Source organism: Zophobas morio, unplaced genomic scaffold (genome assembly GCF_036711695.1).
Source record: "Zophobas morio isolate AGI-343-1 ecotype UQ-CSIRO unplaced genomic scaffold, CSIRO_AGI_Zmor_V1 ptg000030l, whole genome shotgun sequence".
NCBI lineage: Eukaryota > Metazoa > Arthropoda > Insecta > Coleoptera > Tenebrionidae > Zophobas > Zophobas morio.
Window position 1 is genome coordinate 6,966,785 of NW_026972135.1, and position 19,256 is coordinate 6,986,040.

Sequence of the window (19,256 nt, forward strand, 5' to 3'; positions counted from 1 at the left end):
AAATAGAAACCTTAAAAAACCGAAAAATTGAAAAATCAAACACCTGAAAAATAAAAAAAAATAAAGAATTGAAGAACAGGAAAATCGAAACACTCGTAGGTCAAGAAATGGGAAAATCAAAACATCGATTAATTGAAAAATCGAAAGTTTATAAAAGTGAAATTTGAAAAATTAAAAAATCGACACAGAAAACTCCAGGAGTCAAAAATCGAAGTCGAAGAATCGAAATATTGAAAAATCCCAGAACTGAAAAATCAAAAAACTGAAAAATGAAAGAAAAACTAAAAATGGGAAACTAAATCGGGAAATCAAAACATTGAAAAATCGAAAAATTTAAAACGATAATTGAAAACAGAAAATCTAAAACCGGAAAGTCGAAAAATCGAAAGGTTAAGCAATCGAAAATTTGAAAAATCAAAAAAGTAAAAAAATCGACACATCGAAAACTCCAGAAGCCAAAAATCGAAAAGTCGAAGAATCAAAATATTGAAAAATTCCAAAACTGAAATATCGAAAAACTGAAAAATCCGAAAACTGAAATATCCAAAAACTGAGAACCTACAAAGCCGAAAAATTGAGCAATAGAAAAATTCAAAAAGTGAAGTCGAAAAATAGAAACCTTAAAAAATTGAAAAATTAAAAAAATTAAAGAATTGAAGAACAGGAATGTCGAAACACTCGAAAGTCAAAAAATGGGAAAATCAAAACATCGATTAATTGAAAAATCGAAAAATTGAGAGTTTATAAAAGTCAAATTTGAAAAATTAAAAAATCGAAAATTTGACAAAATGACAATTGAAAAACAGAAAATCTAAAACCGGGAAGACGAAAAATCAAAAGATTAAGAAATCGAAACATTTGAAAAATTCAAAAACTTGAAAAACTGAAATATCGAAGAACTGAAATGAAAAATCGAGAAATCGAAAAATCTAAAATTTTAAAAATTAAAAAATCTAAAATTTAAAAATCGCACAATTGAAAAATCGAAAAGTAAAAAAATCAACACATTGAAAAATCCAGGAGTCAAAAATCGAAATGTCGAAGAATCGAAATATTGAAAAATCCCAGAACCGAAAAATCGAAAAACTGAAAAATGAAAGAAAAACTAAAAATGGGAAACTAAATCGGGAATTCAAAACATTGAAAAATCGAAAAATTTAAAACGACAATTGAAAACAGAAAATCTAAAACCGGAAAGTCGAAAAATCGAAAGGTTAAGCAATCGAAAATTTGAAAAATCAAAAAAGTAAAAAAATCGACACATCGAAAACTCCAGAAGCCAAAAATCGAAAAGTCCTAGAATCAAAATATTGAAAAATCCCAAAACTGAAATATCGAAAAACTGAAAAATGGAAAACCCGAAAAATCCGAAAACTGAAATATCCAAAAACTGAGAACCTAAAAAGTCGAAAAATTGAGCAATAGAAAAATCCAAAAAGTGAAGTCGAAAAATAGAAACCTTAAATAATCGAAAAATTGAAAAATCAAAAACCTGAAAAATCAAAAAATTAAAGAATTGAAGAACAGGAATGTCGAAACCCTCGAAAGTCAAGAAATGGGAAAATCAAAACAACGATTAATTGAAAAATCGAAAAATTGACACTTTATAAATGTCAAATTTGAAAAATTGAAAAATCAAAAATTTGAAAAAACGACAATTGAAAAACAGAAAATCTAAAACCGGGAAGTCGAAAAATCGATTGATTAAGAAATCAAAACATTTGAAAAATTCGATAACTTGAAAAACTGAATTTTCGAAGAACTGAAATGAATAACTGAGAAATCGAAAAATCTAAAATTTTAAATATTGAAAAATTAAAATATCAAAAAACTGAAAAAACTAGAATTTAAAAATCTAAAAATTGAAAAAACGACAATTGAAAAACAGAAAATCTAAAACCGGAAAGTCGAAAAATCGAAAGATTAAGTCGAAAATTTGAGAAATCGAAAAGGTAAAAAAATCGACACATCGAAAACTCCAGAAGCTAAAAATCGAAAAGTCCTAGAATCAAAATTTTGAAAAATCCCAGAACTGAAATTTCGAAAAACTGAAAAATGGAAAACCCGAAAAATCCGAAAACTGAAATATCCAAAAACTGAGAACCTAAAAAGTCGAAAAATTGAGCAATAGAAAAATCCAAAAAGCGAAGTCGTAAAAATCGAAAAATTGAGAAATCAAAAAAATGAAATATCAAAAAAATTAAAGAATTGAGGAACAGGAATGTCGAAACCCTCGAAAGTCAAGAAATGGGAAAATCAAAACAACGATTAATTGAAAAATCGAAAAATTGACAGTTTCTTAATGTCAAATTTGAAAAATTGAAAAATCGAAAATTTGAAAAAACGACAATTGAAAAACAGAAAACCTAAAACCGGGAAGTCGAAAAATCGATTGATTAAGAAATCAAAACATTTGAAAAACTCGAAAACTTGAAAAACTGAAATTTTGAAGAACTGAAATGAAAAATCGAGAAATCGAAAAACCTAAAATTTTAAATATTGAAAAATCAAAATATCAAAAAACTGAAAAATCTAAAATTTAAAATTTGAAAAATTGAAAAAACGACAATTGAAAAACAGAAAATCTAAAACCGGAAAGTCAAAAAATCGAAAGATTAAGTCGAAAATTTGAAAAATGGAAAAAGTAAAAAAATCGACACATCGAAAACTCCAGAAGCAAAAAATCGAAAAGTCCTAGAATCAAAATATTGAAAAATCCCAAAATTGAAATATCGAAAAACTGAAAAATGGAAAACCCGAAAAATCCGAAAACTGAAATATCCAAAAATTGCGAACCTAAAAAGTCGAAAAATGGAGCAATAGAAAAATCCGCAAAGTGAAGTCGAAAAATAGAAACCTTAAAAAATGGAAAAATTGAAAATTCAAAAACCTAAAAAATAAAAAAATTAAAGAACTGAAGAACAGGAAAATCGAAACACTCGAAGGTCAAGAAATGGGAAAATCAAAACATCGATTAATTGAAAAATCGAAAAATTGAGAGTTTATGAAAGTGAAATTTGAAAAATTAAAAAATCGAAAATTTGACAAAATGACAATTGAAAAACAGAAAATCTAAAACCGGGAAGTCGAAAAATAAAAAAAAAATCGAAATAGGTCAAAATCGAAAAATCGAAAAGTTAAAAATTGAACAATTTATAAATTGCGAAATTGACGATCAAAATATCGAAAAATCCAAATCTCGATAAATCGAGAAATCAAAAAACTTAAAAATTCGAAAAATTGAAAAACTGAGAGATTGAAAGATCAAGTCGAAAAATCGAAAAATAGAGAAATCGACAAACAAAAAGTTAAAAGTTGAAAAATTGGAAAAGCGGAAAAATGAAAAAATGGAAAACTGGAAAAACTGAGAAACCGCAATAGGCCAAAATAAAAAATTAAAAAAAACAATAAATCGAAAACCTGAACAATCAAGTCTCGATAAATCGGAAATGAAAAATTAACAAAGCGAAAAATTGAAAAACAGAACATCTAAAACCAGGAAGTCGAAAAATAGAAAAATTAAGAAATATTGAAAAATTAAAATATCAAAAGATTGAAAAATCTAAAACTTAAAAATCCAAAAATTGCAAAATCGAAAAAGTAAAAAGGTAGACACATCGAAAGACCCAGAAGTCAAAAATAGAAAAGCCGAAGAATTGAAATATTGAAAAATCCTAAAACTGAAATATCTAAAAACCGAAAAATCGAAAAATCAAAAAAGTGAAGTCGAAAAATAGAAACCCTAAAAAATCGAAATATTGAAAAACCAAAAACCTGAAAAATCAAAAAATTAAAGAATTGAAGAACAGGAAAAACGAAACACTCGAAGGTCAAGAAATGGGAAAATCAAAACATCGATTAATTGAAAAATCGAAAAATTAAGAGTTTATAAAAGTGAAATTTGAAAATTCGACACAGAAAAATCCAGGAGTCAAAAATCGAAAAGTCGAAGAATCGAAATATTGAAAAATCCCAAAACTGAAATATCGAAAAACTGAAAAATGAAGGAAAAACTTAAAATGGGAAACTAAATCGAGAAATCAAAACATTGAAAAATCGAAAAATTTAAAACGACAATTGAAAACAGAAAATCTAAAACCGGAAAGTCGAAAAATCGAAAGGTTAAGCAATCGAAAATTTGAAAAATCAAAAAAGTAAAAAAATCCACACATCGAAAACTCCAGAAGCCAAAAATCGAAAAGTCGAAGAATCAAAATATTGAAAAATCCCAAAACTGAAATATCGAAAAACTGAAAAATGGAAAACCTGAAAAATCCGAAACCTCAAATATCCAAAAACTGAGAACCTAAAAAGTCGAAAAATTGAGCAATAGAAAAATCCAAAAAGTGAAGTCGAAAAATAGAAACCTTAAAAAATCGAAAAATTGAGAAATCAAAAACCTGAAATATCAAAAAAATTAAAGCATTGAAGGACAGGAATGTCGAAACCCTCGAAAGTCAAGAAATGGGAAAATCAAAACAACGATTAATTGAAAAATCGAAAAATTGACACTTTATAAATGTCAAATTTGAAAAATTGAAAAATCGAAAATTTGAAAAAACGACAATTGAAAAACAGAAAATCTAAAACCGGGAAGTCGAAAAATCGATTGATTAAGAAATCAAAACATTTGAAAAATTCGAAAACTTGAAAAACTGAAATTTCGAAGAACTGAAATGAAAAATCGAAAAATCTAAAATTTTAAATATTGAAAAATTAAAATATCAAAAAACTGAAAAACCTAAAATTTAAAAATCGAAAAATTGAAAAACCGACAATTGAAAAACAGAAAATCTAAAACCGGGAAGTCGAAAAATCGAAAGATTAAGAAATCGAAACATTTGAAAAATTGGAATATGGAAGAGCTGAAATGAAAAATCGAGAAATTGAAAAATTAAAAATTTAAAAATCGAAAAAGTAAAAAGTGACACATCGAAAAATCCAGAAGTCAAAATTGGAAAAGTCGAAGAACAGAAATATGGAAAAATCCCAAAACTAAAATATCGAAGAACTAAAAATGAAAGAAAAACTGAAAAATCCCAAAACTGATATATCCAAAAACTGAGAATCTAAAGAATCGAAAATTTAAGAAATCGAAATAGGTCAAAATCGAAAAATCGAAAAGTTAAAAATTGAACAATGTATAAATTGAGAAATGGACAATCAAAATATTGAAAAATTCAAATTTCGATAAATCGAGAAATCAAAAAACTTAAAAATTCGAAAAATTGAAAAACTGAGAGATTGAAAGATCCAAAGAACGAGAAATCGAAAAGTGATCAAGTCGAAAAATCGAAAAATAGAGAAATGGACAAACAAAAAGTTAAAAGTTGAAAAATTGGAAAAGCGGAAAAATCAAAAAACGAAAAAATGGAAAACTGAAAAAACTGAAAAACCGAAATAAGTCAAAATAAAAAATTGAAAAAATGATAAATCGAAAACTTGAACAATCAAATCTCAATAAATCGGGAATGAAAAATTAACAAATCGAAAAATTGAAAAACAGAACATCTAAAACCAGGAAGTCGAAAAATAGAAAGATCAAGAAATATTGAAAAATTAAAATATCAAAAGATTGAAAAATCTAAAATTTAAAAATCCAAAAATTTAAAAATCGAAAAACTTAGAAGTCAAAAATAGAAAAGCCGAAGAATTGAAATGTTGAAAAATCCTAAAAACTGTAAAATCGAAAATTCAAAAAAGTGAAGCCGAAAAATAGAAACCTTAAAAAATCGAAAAATTGAAAAATCAAAAAATTAAAGTATTGAAGAACAGGAAAATCGAAACACTCGAAGGTCAAGAAATTGGAAAATCAAAACATCGATTAATTGAAAAATCGAAAAATTTGAGTTTATAAAAGTGAAATTTGAAAAATAAAAAAATCGAAAATTTGACAAAATGACAATTGAAAAACAGAAAATCTAAAACCGGAAAGTCGAAAAATCAAAAGATTAAGAAATCGAAACATTTGAAAAATTCAAAAACTTGAAAAATTGAAATATCGAAGTACTGAAATGAAAAATCGAGAAACGGAGAAATTTTAAAAATTACTAAATCTAAAATTTACAAATCGAAAGTTAAAAAAATCGACACATCGAAAAATCCAGGAGTTAAAAATCGAAAAGTCGAAGAATCGAAATATTGAAAAATCCCAGAACTGAAAAATCGAAAAACTTAAAAAATGAAAGTAATACTAAAAATGGGAAACTAAATCGGTAAATCAAAACATTGAAAAATCAAAAAAATTAAAACAAGACATTTGAAAACAGAAAATCTAAAACCGGAAAGTCGAAAAATCGAAAGATTAAGCAATCGAAAATTTGAAAGATCGAAAAAGTAAAAAAATCGACACATCGAAAACTCCAGAAGCCAAAAATCTAAAAGCCGAAGAATCAAAATAATGAAAAATCCCAAAACTGAAATATCGAAAAACTGAAAAATGGAAAACCCGATAAAATCCGAAAACTAAAATATCGAAAAACTGAGAACATAAAAAGTCGAAAAATTGAGCAATAGAAAAATCAAAAACCTGCAAAATCGTAAGATCGAAAAATTGAACAATAAGTAAACTAAAAAATTCCAAAACTGAAATGTCCAAAAACTGAGAAATTAAAAAATTGAAAAATTGAGAAAACGAAAAAGTCAAAAAAGTGAAGTTGAAAAATCGAAACCTCAAAAAATAAAAAAATTGAAAAAACAAAAAACCTGAAAAATCAATTAATTAAAAAATCGACAAATAAAGAGTTTATAAAAGTCAAAAATTGAAAAATCGAAATATTAAAAAATCGTAAAATTGAAGAGAAAAAATAAATAAGAGTAAACTGAAAAGTCCCCAAACTAAAATTTCGAAAAACTGAGAATTCGAAAGTTGAAACAGCAGAAATTATAGTCGAAACCGGTTAGGATATGTGTCAGATCACGGATCATGGCTTATAAATCAAATCGTTTCCGAACGCTTAGAGTCGACATTGACCTGAGTGCGCTCTGGTCTGTAGATCAAACAAGTAAGCAGCTTGTAATATTCTGGTAAATCTAGTGTCAATTTGTCAAAAGTAAAACCCGTCGTTAAAAATATTATGACATTTTTTCTAGTTAATTTTATTCCTAGTTATAAACAAACACTGTCACCAACATAAGTCGAGGAGTCCTCAACCGTCATTTAATTTAAACTATGACGCTTCTCTATGTTCTCTGCTGTTGACGTTGACGTTCCCGCTGACGTTGTTTTCAGAACTGAAAATTATCATTTCAGATATGTTTTAAATTTCTTGTTGTCGAAATAAGTCTACACATATTAAGTAAAAAAGGCAACATGGAGGCTCCGCCCCATTATTGCAAAATCCATATTTCCTTGCAAAAATGTACCATTTTAACCATGTTCGAAATTTCTTGTTGTGAAAAGATGGCTATGTAAATTAAGAAAAAGAAAAGGAAAATATAAGCCCCGCCCACCCTCCCTGTCTCAATTCTCATGATTTTTTTTATTCATCGTAAGCCGAGGGGCGGGTCTTAATTGCAAGATCCATGTTTCCTTACAAAAATTTACCATTTTAAACGTGTTTTAGGTTTCTAAGAATAAAAAAAATCATCACATTTGAGATGGGGTGGGTGGGCGGGGTTTATATTTTGACTGTTTTTCTTAATATACATACTATTCTTTGAACAACACGATACTCAAAAACATGTTTTTAATTTCTCGTAAAGAAATAAGTATTTTGCAGTTAAGCTCCGCCCCCTTAGTTCATAGCGAATAAAAAAAATCATCGCAATTGAGATCGGGTGGGTGGGCGGGCTTACATTTTGCCTTTCTGTTTTAATATGTGTAGACCTCCTTGTATAAACACATAGTCACTGGCAAAAGCTTTGTCTTGATCTGTCCACCTACGTGCATAAGGCTTTTGTGAAGAGTTACGAATCTGAGAATTAATAAAATCTTTATTGACTGAATTTAAATGTTCATCAATGAAATTAAATTTACCAGAATCATTGAATATTTGCAAAGTTTTAACTTTATCTCTTTCATTTTCAAAAGTTTAGTCAATTTACACATTTTAGACTTTAAATTACGATTAATTTCATACATTTTTGCTTTTCTAGGAGTTGATTGATGCACCCTGGATATTTGCAGCAAAATTTCTTGCGACCGCAATTTGATTAGTTGAAAACCTAACGTCAACGGCAACGTCAACGACAAGTGTGTAAATCGACCTTAATACGTCAAAACCTTTGACTAATATAATTAACCAAATTAACAATAATAAAATACAAGAGCATCTTCAATTACAGACGTAAGCATATACAACTAAAACCAAAATAACTTAAAAAAAAAAACGAAACAAAAATATTAATATGTACATTCTTCATAGTTTTTTTTTACTTTAGTTTTTATCGTCACTTGTACATTTGTGCCATTTTATCACTCCTTCATCCAAATAGCGCGACTTCATGTGCTTTAGTAAATCCCCTTTGCGTTTAGTTTTATATGGACACTCTTTACATTCGTACCATTTAATATTTTGTTTATCCACATGCAAGGCAGTTATGTGTTGTTTTAGATTGCATTTGTGTTTAGTTTTATATGCACATTTAGTACATTCATACCATTTAATGTCTTCTTCACGCAAATGGTGTCTATTCATATGGCTTTTTAAAGCAGGATAGCTTTTATTTTTATGTGAACACTCTTTACAGTGATACCATTTAATGTCTTGCTCATCCAAGTGGAACGCATTTATGTGAACTGTTAAATTGCGCTTCTGTTTAGCTTTAAATGCACACTCTGTGCATTTGTACCACTTAATGTCTTGTTCACGCAAATGGTGTGCATTCATGTGAGTTTTTAAAGTAGAGGAGCTTTTAGTTTTGTGTGAACACTCTTTACATTCATACCATTTAATATGTTGCTCATCCAAGTGTAATATGTTTATGTGTATTTTTAAATAGCGCTTACGTTTAGATTTATAGGGACATTCACTGCATTGGTACCACTGAATTTCGTTATTTGTGTGTTTCAGGTTTTTGTGTGCCCCTTCATGTCTTCTTTTTTTGTGTCTAAGTAAACTATGCTGATATTTGGTCTTAAATTCACATTCATCACAATTACGCCATTTGGGTGGATTCTTTATAGGGTTTATTAAACATTCTTTAGAAGTATGTTGAAGCCACTTTAAAGAAAAATGTGTTTCGAAGCTGCATTTTCTACACACATAGTTTCCACTGGTGAAATTCTCATTCCACACGTTTTTTCTTTGCATGTTGTGACACTCATTGATGTGTTTTTTCATAAGGAGTGTTAGGTCTGTGTGGAATTCACAGTCGCTGCAGTAGTAATTTTCAATTTGGGTAGTTTCACAGTTAAATAAGGCTGAAGAATAATGACGTCGACGGTGGTTCACAAAGAGAAAAAATGATGTTGTAATGTAGGGACATAATTCACAGCGATGCACTTTTTTGAGAGACGCTTTCGAGTGGGAAAACTTTTCTGAGTATTCCAATATCGACATCTTATTTGCCTGAAATTATTTACTCTGGGCACATTTTTGTATAAAAGTAAATATCGAAGAGTTTCTTACCTTGCAAACGAATGTACGGAGCTAAAATTAAAATATAAATAAATGGGGAAATTAAAGCAACTTTTTTCAATAAACTTCATAACCTCAAATTTCAAAATATCTAAAAACGTAGATAGGCAACCAGTAATGTTCAAAAGTTTAATTTTTGTATCCACTGAATTTTAATATGCTGTGAAATAAAAAAAATAGTGAATGACACTGTATCCGTAGCAGGAAGAATCCAGAGTAAACTTCAAAACAATTAAAGTTTTTATTAACCTAACCTCAAACCATGACCAAATAAAATTTCAATTTCTCGATTTCCAAATTTCTCAATTTTTCGATTTGCAACTTTGAATTTTGCAGTTTGCAATTTTTCAGTTCGTCCATTTTTCGATTTTTCAATTTTTCATTTCCTTAATTTTTTCAACGTTCGTTTCGATTTTATACTTTTTCGTTTATTTAGTTTCAAATCTTTGATTTTTCAATTCCTCGATTTTCCAATTTTTAAATTTTTCAATTTTGCAATTTTTTTCGTTTCTCCATTTTTTCAAGTTTTTGATTTCCACATTTTAGATTTTTCAAACATTTTATACGTTTTCGTTTTCTAATTTCTGAATTTTTAATTTTACAAGTTCGTAGTTTTTCCAGTGTTTTGGTTCGAAAAGTCGAAAAATCGAAAAATTGTAACCTTGAAAAATTAAAAATCGGAAAACTTAAAAAAAAGAATTTTCGAAACTGGAAAGTCGAAAACTGCAACACTGAAAGATTGACAAATTGAAAAATTAAATATCGAGAAACAAAAAATTAAAATTCGAAAAATGGAAAAATTTCACATTGAAAGAAAAAATAAAATCAAAACACTGAAAAACCGAAAACTTGAAAAAATAAAAAAAAACGAAACGAGAAATTAAAATCCCAAAAATTGGAAAAATTATAAATTGAAAAATCGAAAAATTGAAAAATTGAAAAATTAAAAATTGAAAACTTGTGAAATTGCAAATCGAAATATTGCAATGAAACATCCAAAACTTTTCATTTTCTTTCGTTTTTCAGTTTGTCTATTTTTTAATGTTTCGGTTTCGTGATTTTTTCGTTTTTTCCCCTTTAATTTTCTCAATATTTCAATTTGTCGACTTGCAATTTTTGTATTACCAGTTGTCTAATTTTCCGATTTTTTAAATTTTCAATATATCGATTTTACAATCCAGATTTCGCTTTTTCGATTTTCCACTTTTCGATTTTCAAATTTCTCAATTTTAGTCTTTCAATTTTTTAATTTTTCGTTTCTGCATTTTTTCAAGTTTTTGATTTCCAGTTTTTAGATTTTTCAAAGTTTTCATTTTATACGTTTTCGTTGTTTCAATTTTACAATTTTGTAATTTTTTCAGTTTTTCGATTCGAAAAATTGAAAATTGAAAAACTTAAGACATGAAAAATTGTACTCTTGAAAAACTAAAAACCGAAAAAAATTAATGAATCGAAAAATTGGAAAGAAGAAAAAACGAATGGAATCGAAAAATTGGAAAAGCCAAAAAATTAAATATCGAGAAACTGAAAAAAAATCTAAAATTTGAAAAATCGAATAAATGAAATAGTTTTAGAATTTAATAAGCCAAAAACAATGGAAAAGTTCTAAAATCGTAAAATTGAAAAAATGAAAAATTTTAAAAAATCTAATAATTATTACATATACGAAAAGTAAAATAAGTGAAGAAAAAAAATATTTTAAATTCAGAACATTGAAAACAGAAAAATTGAAAAAATAAAGAATAAAAACCAAAACGAAAAATTACAAATCCAAAAATTGCAGAAATGATAAATTGAAAAATCGAGAAATTGAAAAATTAAACATTGAAAATTCGTGAATTTGCAAAATCTAAAAACTGAAACATCCAAAACTTATGAGGTTTATCATAAAAATAAAATTCGCAAAATCAAATGTTTCGAAAAATCTGGATTTATTTACCTTAGACCAATTTTTTTGATATCACAATTTTTTGTTTTTCATTTTCTTTCGTTTTTCAGTTTGTCTATTTTCCAATATATCGGTTTCATGATTTTTTCGTTTTTTTTACTTTAATTTTTTCAATATTCCAAATTTTTCAATTTTGCAATTTTTGTATTACCAGGTACCCAATTTTGCGATTTTATTTTTTTTCCACTTTAATTTTTTCAATATTTCAAATTCTCGACTTCCAAATTTTTTAATTTTGCAATTTTTGTATACCAGTTATCCAATTTTGCGATTTTTTAAATTTTCAATATATCGATTTTACAATACAGATTTCGCTTTTTCGATTTTCCGCTTTTCGATTTTCAAGTTTCTCAATTTTTGTCTTTCAATTTTTGAATTTTTCGTTTCTGTATTTTTTCAAGCTTTTGATTTTCAGTTTTCAGATTTTTCAAAATTTTCGTTTCGTACATATTCGTTTTTTCATTTGTGAATTTTCAATTTTACAATTTTGTAATTTTTTCAATTTTTTGATTCCAAAAGTTGAAAAATCGAAAAATTAAAAATTGAAAAACTAAAGACACGAAAAATTGTACTCTTGAAAAACTCAAAGTCCAGAAACTCAAAAATCGAAAAAAAATAATGAACTGGAAAATTATAAAGATGAAAAAACGAATGGAATCGAAAAATAGGGAAACCCAAAAAATTAAATATCGAGAAACTAAAACATTAAAAATCTAAAATTTGAAAAATCAAAGAAACGAAAAAGTTTCAAAATCTAATAAACAAAAAAAAAATGGAAAAATTCTAAAATCGTAAAATTGAAAAAGTGAAAAATTAAAAAAAATCTAATAATTATTACATATTTAATACGAAAACCTAAAAAATGAAGAAAAGAAAAATTTTAAACTCAGAACATTTAAAACAGAAAAATTGAAAAAATAAAGAATAAAAACCAAAGCGAAAAATTACAAATCCGAAAACTGCAGAAATGATAAATTGAAAAATCGAGAAATTGAAAAATTAAAAATTGAAAACTCGTGAAATTGCAAAATCAAATGTTTCGAAAAATCTGGACCAATTTTTTTGATATCACAATTTTTTGTTTTTTATTTTCTTTCGTTTTCAATTTGTCTATTTTTCAATGTTTCGATTTCGCGATTTTTTCGTTTTTTCCACTTTAATTTTTTCAATATTACAATTTCTCGACTTCCAAATTTTTTAAATTTTCAATATATTGATTTTTCAATACAGATTTCGCTTTTTCGATTTTCAAGTTTCTCAATTTTAGTCTTTCAATTTTTGAATTTTTCGTTTCTTCATTTTTGATTTTTCGATTTTACAATTGTGCAATTTTTTCATTTTTTTGATTCGAAAAAGTGAAAAACCGAAACATTGAAAATTGAAGAACTGAAAACACGAAAAATTGTAACCTTGAGAAAGTAAAAATCGAGACTTAAAAATCGAAAAGTAAGTTTAAAAAAGTGAAAAATTTTAAAAGATCTAATAATTATTACATATTTAATACGAAAACTAAAAAAATATGAAGAAAACAAAAATTTTAAACTCAGAACATTGAAAACAGAAAAATTGAAAATATAAAGAATAAAAACCAAAACGAAAAATTACAAATCCAAAAATTACAGAAATGATAAATTGAAAAATCGTGAAATTGCAAAATCTAAAAACTGAAACATCCAAAACTTATAAGGTTAATCATAAAAATAAAATTTGCAAAATCAAATGTTTCGAAAAATCTGGATTTATTTACTTAGACCAATTTTTTGTGTTTCATTTTCTTCCGTTTTTCAGTTTGTCTATTTTTCAATGTTTCGGTTTCGTGATTTTTTTTCGTTTTTCCCACTTAAATATTTTCAATAATCCAATTTCTCGACTTCCAAATTTTTCAGTTTTGCAATTTTTGTATGACCAATTATCCATCCCATTTTGCGATTTTTTAAATTTTCAATGTATCGATTTTACAATACAGATTTCGCTTATTCGATTTTCCACTTTTCGATTTTCAAGTTTCTCAATTTTAATCTTTCAGTTTTTGAATTTTTCGTTTCTGCATTTTTTCAAGTTTTTGAATTCTAGTTTTTAGATTTTTCAAAGTTTTCATTTTGTACGTTTTCCTTTCTTAATTTTTGATTTTTCAATTTTACAGTTTTGTAATTTTTTCAGTTTTTTGATTCGAAAAGATGAAAAATCGAAAAATTGAAAATTGAAAACCTGAAGACACGAAAAATTGTACTCTTGAAAAACTCAAAGTCGAGAAACTCAAAAATCGAAAAAAAAATGAATTGGAAAATTATAAAGATGAAAAAACGAATGGAATCGAAAAATAGGAAAACCCAAAAAATTAAATATCGAGAAACTAAAACATTAAAAATCTAAAATTTGAAAAATCGAAGAAACGAAAAAGTTTCAAAATCTAATAAAAAAAAAATATGGAAAAATTCTAAAATCGTAAAATTGAAAACGTGAAAAATTAAAAAAAATCTAATAATTTTTACATATTTAATACGGAAACTAAAAAAAATAAAGAAAAGAAAAATTTTAAACTCAGAACATTTAAAACAGAAAAATTGAAAAAATAAAGAATAAAAACCAAAACGAAACATTACAAATCCGAAAACTGCAGAAATGATAAATTGAAAAATCGAGAAATTGAAAAATAAAAAATTGAAACCTCGCAAAATTGCAAAATCTAAAAACTGAAACATCCAAAACGTAAAATGTTTATCATAAAAATAAAATTCGCAAAATCAAATGTTTCGAAAAATATGGATTTATTTACCTTAGACCATTTTTTTTTATATCACAATTTTGTGTTTTTCATTTTCTTTCCTTTTTCAGTTTGTGTATTTTTCAATGTTTCGGTTTCGTGATTTTTCTCGTTTTTTCCACTTTAATTTTTTCAATACTTCAATTTTGCAATTTTTGTATTACCAGTTACCCAATTTGGCGATTTTTTAAATTTTCAATATATCGATTTTACAATACAGATTTCGGTTTTTCAATTTTCGGCTTTTCGATTTTCCAGTTTCTCAATTTTAGTCTTTCAATTTTTGAATTTTTCGTTTCTGCATTTTTTCAAGTTCTTGATTTCCAGTTTTTGAATTTTTCAAAGTTTTCATTTTGTACGTTTTCGTTTCTTCATTTTTGATTTTTCAAACTTACGATTTTGTAATTTTTTCAATTTTTTGATTCGAAAAGGTGAAAAATTGAAAAATTGAAAATTGAAGAACTGAAGACTCGAAAAATTGTAACCTTGAAAAACTAAAAATCGAGAAACTTAAAACTCGAGAAAAATTAATTAATCGAAAAATTGGAAAGAAATTAAATGACGAGAAACTGAAAAATTAAAAATTAAAAATTTGAAAAATCGAATAAATGGAAAAAGTTTTAAGATCTAATATACAAAAAAAAAAAACAAAAATTCTAAAATCGTAAAATTGAAACAGTGATTTTTTTTAAGTCTACACCTATTAGATATAGAATTTTCTTTCGTTTTTTAGTTTGTTTATTTTTCAATGTTTCGGTTTCGTGATTTTTTGGTTTTTTCCACTTTAATTTTTTCAATATTTCAATGTATCGACTTCCAAATTTTTTAATTTTGCAATTTTTGAATTACCAGTTACCCAATTTTGCGATTTTTTAAATCTTCAATATATCGATTTTACAATACAGATTTTGCTTTTTCGATTTTCAAGTCCCTCAATTTTAGTCTTTCAATTTTTGAATTTTTCGTTTCTGCATTTTTTCAAGTTTTTCATTTCTAGTTTTTTAGAGTTTTCAGAGTTTTCATTTGAACATTTTCATTTTTTCATTTTTAATTTTCAATTTTACAATTTTGTAATTTTTTCAGTTTTTTGATTCGAAAAGGTGAAAAAACGAAAAATTGAAAATTGAAAAACTGAAGACACGAAAAATTGTACTCTTGAAAAACTCAAAATCGAGAAATTTAAAATTCGAAAAAAATAATCAATCGGAAAATTGGAAAGAAGAAAAAACGAATGGAATCGAAAAATTGGAAAACCCAAAAAATTAAATATTGAGAGACTGAAAAATTAAAAATCTAAAATTTCAAAAATCGAATAAATGATAAAGTTTTAAAATCTAATAAGCCAAAAAAAAAAAAAAAATGGAAAAATTCTAAAATTGTAAAATAGAAAAAGTGAAAATTAAAAAAAAATCTAATAATTATTACATATTTAATACGAAAACTAAAAGAAAATGAAGAAAAGAAAAATTTATAATTCAACACATTGAAAACAGAAAAATTGAAAAAATAATGAATAAAAACCAAAACAAAAAATTACAAATCCAAAAATTGCAGAAATGATGAATTAAAAAATCGAGAAATTCAAAAATTTGTGAAATTGCAAAATCAAAAACTAACCTTGAAAAAGTGAAAATCGAGAAACTTAAAAATCCAAAAATTAATGAATCGAAAAATTGGAAAGAAAAAAAATTGAAAAATTCTGAAAAATCTAATAATTGCAAATTGAAAAATTCAAAAGTTGGAAATTGAAACACTAAAAAATTTAACCCAAAAATTGCAAATTTATATAGGTTATTGGAAAACAAAAATTCGTAAAATAGCCTTCGCCAAATTTTTTTATTTAATTAAAAATTAAATACATAAATAAAAAAAACATTATTCACGCCGGTTTATATCTTGCTCGTCCACACGACGAGTGTACTTGTCTTTTTTTAAAAATGAATACTTCTTAGCTTTGTATGAACACTTGTCACATTCGTACCATTTAACAGCATATTCGTCCAAATTCCATACAATTATGCAACTTTGTACTTCACCTAATGTCGCATTCTTAGGTGACTGTTTAAATGGCTTTTGTGTTTAGTTTTATAGGTGCACCCTTTGCACCGGTGCCATTTAACCTCAGCCTCGTCCAAATGCAACGCATTAATGTGCGTTTTCAAATAATTGCTTCGTTTGGTTTTAAATTGGCACTTTTCGCATTTGTACCATTTAATTTCCGCCTCGTCCAAATGTAGCGCGTCGATGTGCCTATTTATACACGAGCTATGTTTGGTTTTGTACGGACACGCACTGCACTGATACCACTGAGCATCTTGATCATCCAAATGGAAGCAATTTATGTGAAGTTTTAAACTATAATTGTATTTGGTTTTAAAGGGGCACTGATTGCATTCAAACCACTTGCTCTTTTTCGTGTTTCGGTAGGGTACACTGAAGTGCTTGTGTTTGGTTCTGTTTGAACTATTTTCACGGGTTATTTCGACGTCGTTGATGTTTTCGGCAAGTAAGTATCTTTTTAACAAACTCTCACACTGGTCATGGTTGTTCGTAACTTGGGTATTTTTTTCATCTTCCGAACATTCTTCAAAATGTTGAAGCCACTTCATTGAAAAATGGGTTTCAAATTTGCACTTTTCACAAATATAGTTGTGAATAATAAATTCATTTGATTTGTTTATTTGGTTGTCTTTTTTAATGTTGTGGTTGTGCTTGACGTGTTGCTTGAAGAGAAGGGTTAGTTGGGTTTGGAAATTGCAGTTTTTGCAGGAATAATTTGCGATGTTGGCGTTTTCGCAGTTGAAGGGGGGTAATGGTGAACGGCTCTTTGAGGGTGTTGTCTTGGAGTGTTCCAACAGTGACATTTTGGTTATGTTTAATCCGTTCTCTACAATTGTGTTTAAGTACAAAAACAATTAATGGGTTGTTTCTTACCTCAAGGCTTAAAGGAGAATGGTTGAAATAGATTGTAACTTTCAAAATGACTTTTACAGCATTTTTATTAACACATAACCTCAAAATAGAAAGCTAGACGAACTTTTGAAGTAGGCAACCAAAATAACATCACTTTCACTGCGACATTACGGGTTGCCTAAAATTAATTATACGTTTTTTTAGTTGTAAAAAATACAACTAAATTTCGCAAAATCAAGTAGTATATACAGCGTGTTATTGAAAGGTATGTACAAAATAAAATCGGCAAAAAAACCTTGAAAAACAATTTTTCGTTTTTCCTTTTCCTTTGATTTTTACAATTGTTTGATTTCACAATTTTTCGTTTTTTCATTTTCTTTCGTTTTTCAATTTTTCCATTTTTGGCGTTTCGGTTTCATAATTTTTCGTGATTTCCACTTTAATTTCTTCAATATTTCAGTTTCTCGACTTCCAAATTTCTCAATTTTTCGATTTACAATTTTTGAATTTTGCATTTTTTCAATTTTCCATTTTCACAATTTTTTAGTCATCATTTTCTCGACTTTACATTTTTATTATTTGATTTTCCAATTTTGAAATTTTTCAATTTTGAAGAAACAAAAAAAAATAAAAAATTGAAAAACTGAAAAAACAGAAATGAAAAACTGCAAACTAAAAATTTGAGGAATTGAAAAATTAAAGAATCGAAAAATTGAAAAATTAGAACATGGAACCTCGACAAATTTTGAAAACAAAAAAATGCAAAATAAAAAAATTGAAAAAAAAATTAAAAAATGAATCGGAAAATTGCAAAATCAAAAAATTGAAAAATACAACAATTGAAAAATTTCACATTGAAGAAAAGAAAAATTATAAAATCAGAACTGAAAAACCGAAAAAACAGAAAAAACCGAAACGAAAAATTACAAATCGAAAAATTGAAGAAATTATAAATTGAAAGATCGAGAAATTGCAAAATCTAAAAACTGGAACATCCACAAGTTGATAACCGAAAAACAGAAAAATTAAAAAATGAATATCGTAAAATTGAAGAAACAAAAAAATAAAAAATCGAAAAATCGAAAAGCGAAAAATTAAAATGAAAAAACAAAAAACTATAAAATCGGAATATCGAAAAATTGTAAAATAAAGAAAATAAAAAACTGAAACCAAAAATTCCAAACTAAAAATTTGAAGAATTGAAAATTGTTAGAAACTCGAGAAATTTTGAAAATAAAAAAAATGGAAAATTGAAAAGTTGACGAAACGAGGAACTGAAAAAATTAAAGTTGAAAAAACAAAAAATATTCGAAATCAAAAAAAATTAAAAAAATAAAGAAAAAAAACGAATCGAAAAATTGCAAAATCAAAAAATTGAAAAATCCGAAAATTAAAAAACTTCACATTGAAGAAAAGAAAAATTGTAAAATCAGAACTTTGAAAAATCGAAAAATCGAAAAAATAAAGAAAACAAACTAAAAACTGGAACATCCAAAAGTAGTTGGTAAACGAAAAACAGAAAAATTCTAAAATGAAAACTCGAAGAGTTGGATATCGTAAAATTGGAAAAAAAAAACTAAAAATTTGAAAAATTGAAAAATTAAAGAATCGAAAAATTGAAAAATTAAAAGTTGGAAACTCGAGAAATTTTGAAAAAATAAAGAAAAAAAAACAATCGAAAAATTGCAAAATCAAAAAATTGAAAAATCCGAAAATTAAAAAACTTCACATTGAAGAAAAGAAAAATTATAAAATCAGAACTTTGAAGAACCGAAAAATCGAAAAAATAAAGAAAACAAACTAAAAACTGGAACATCCAAAAGTAGTTGGTAAACGAAAAACATAAACATTCTAAAATAAAAACTCGAAGAGTCGGATATCGTAAAATTGAAAAAAAAAAAAATTTGAAGAATTGAAGAATTAAGGAATCGAAAAATTGAAAAATTAAAAGTTGGAAATTCGAGAAATTTTGAAAACAAAAAATGGAAAATTGAAAAATTGGTGAAACGAGAAACTGAAAAAATTTAAGTTGAAAAAACAAAAATTACAA

At 26.2% G+C, this 19,256-nt stretch overlaps 1 long non-coding RNA gene across 1 annotated transcript; it reads right to left on the reverse strand.

Moving 5' to 3' along the window:
• Window positions 1–8,340: 8,340 nt before the first annotated feature.
• On the reverse strand, window positions 8,341–9,648 carry LOC135138235 (uncharacterized). The gene is made up of 2 exons (XR_010282009.1): window positions 9,573–9,648; window positions 8,341–9,512 (listed from the first exon to the last, which is right to left on the reverse strand). It is a non-coding gene; the product is annotated as an uncharacterized LOC135138235 (long non-coding RNA).
• Between the last annotated feature and the right edge of the window lie 9,608 nt (window positions 9,649–19,256).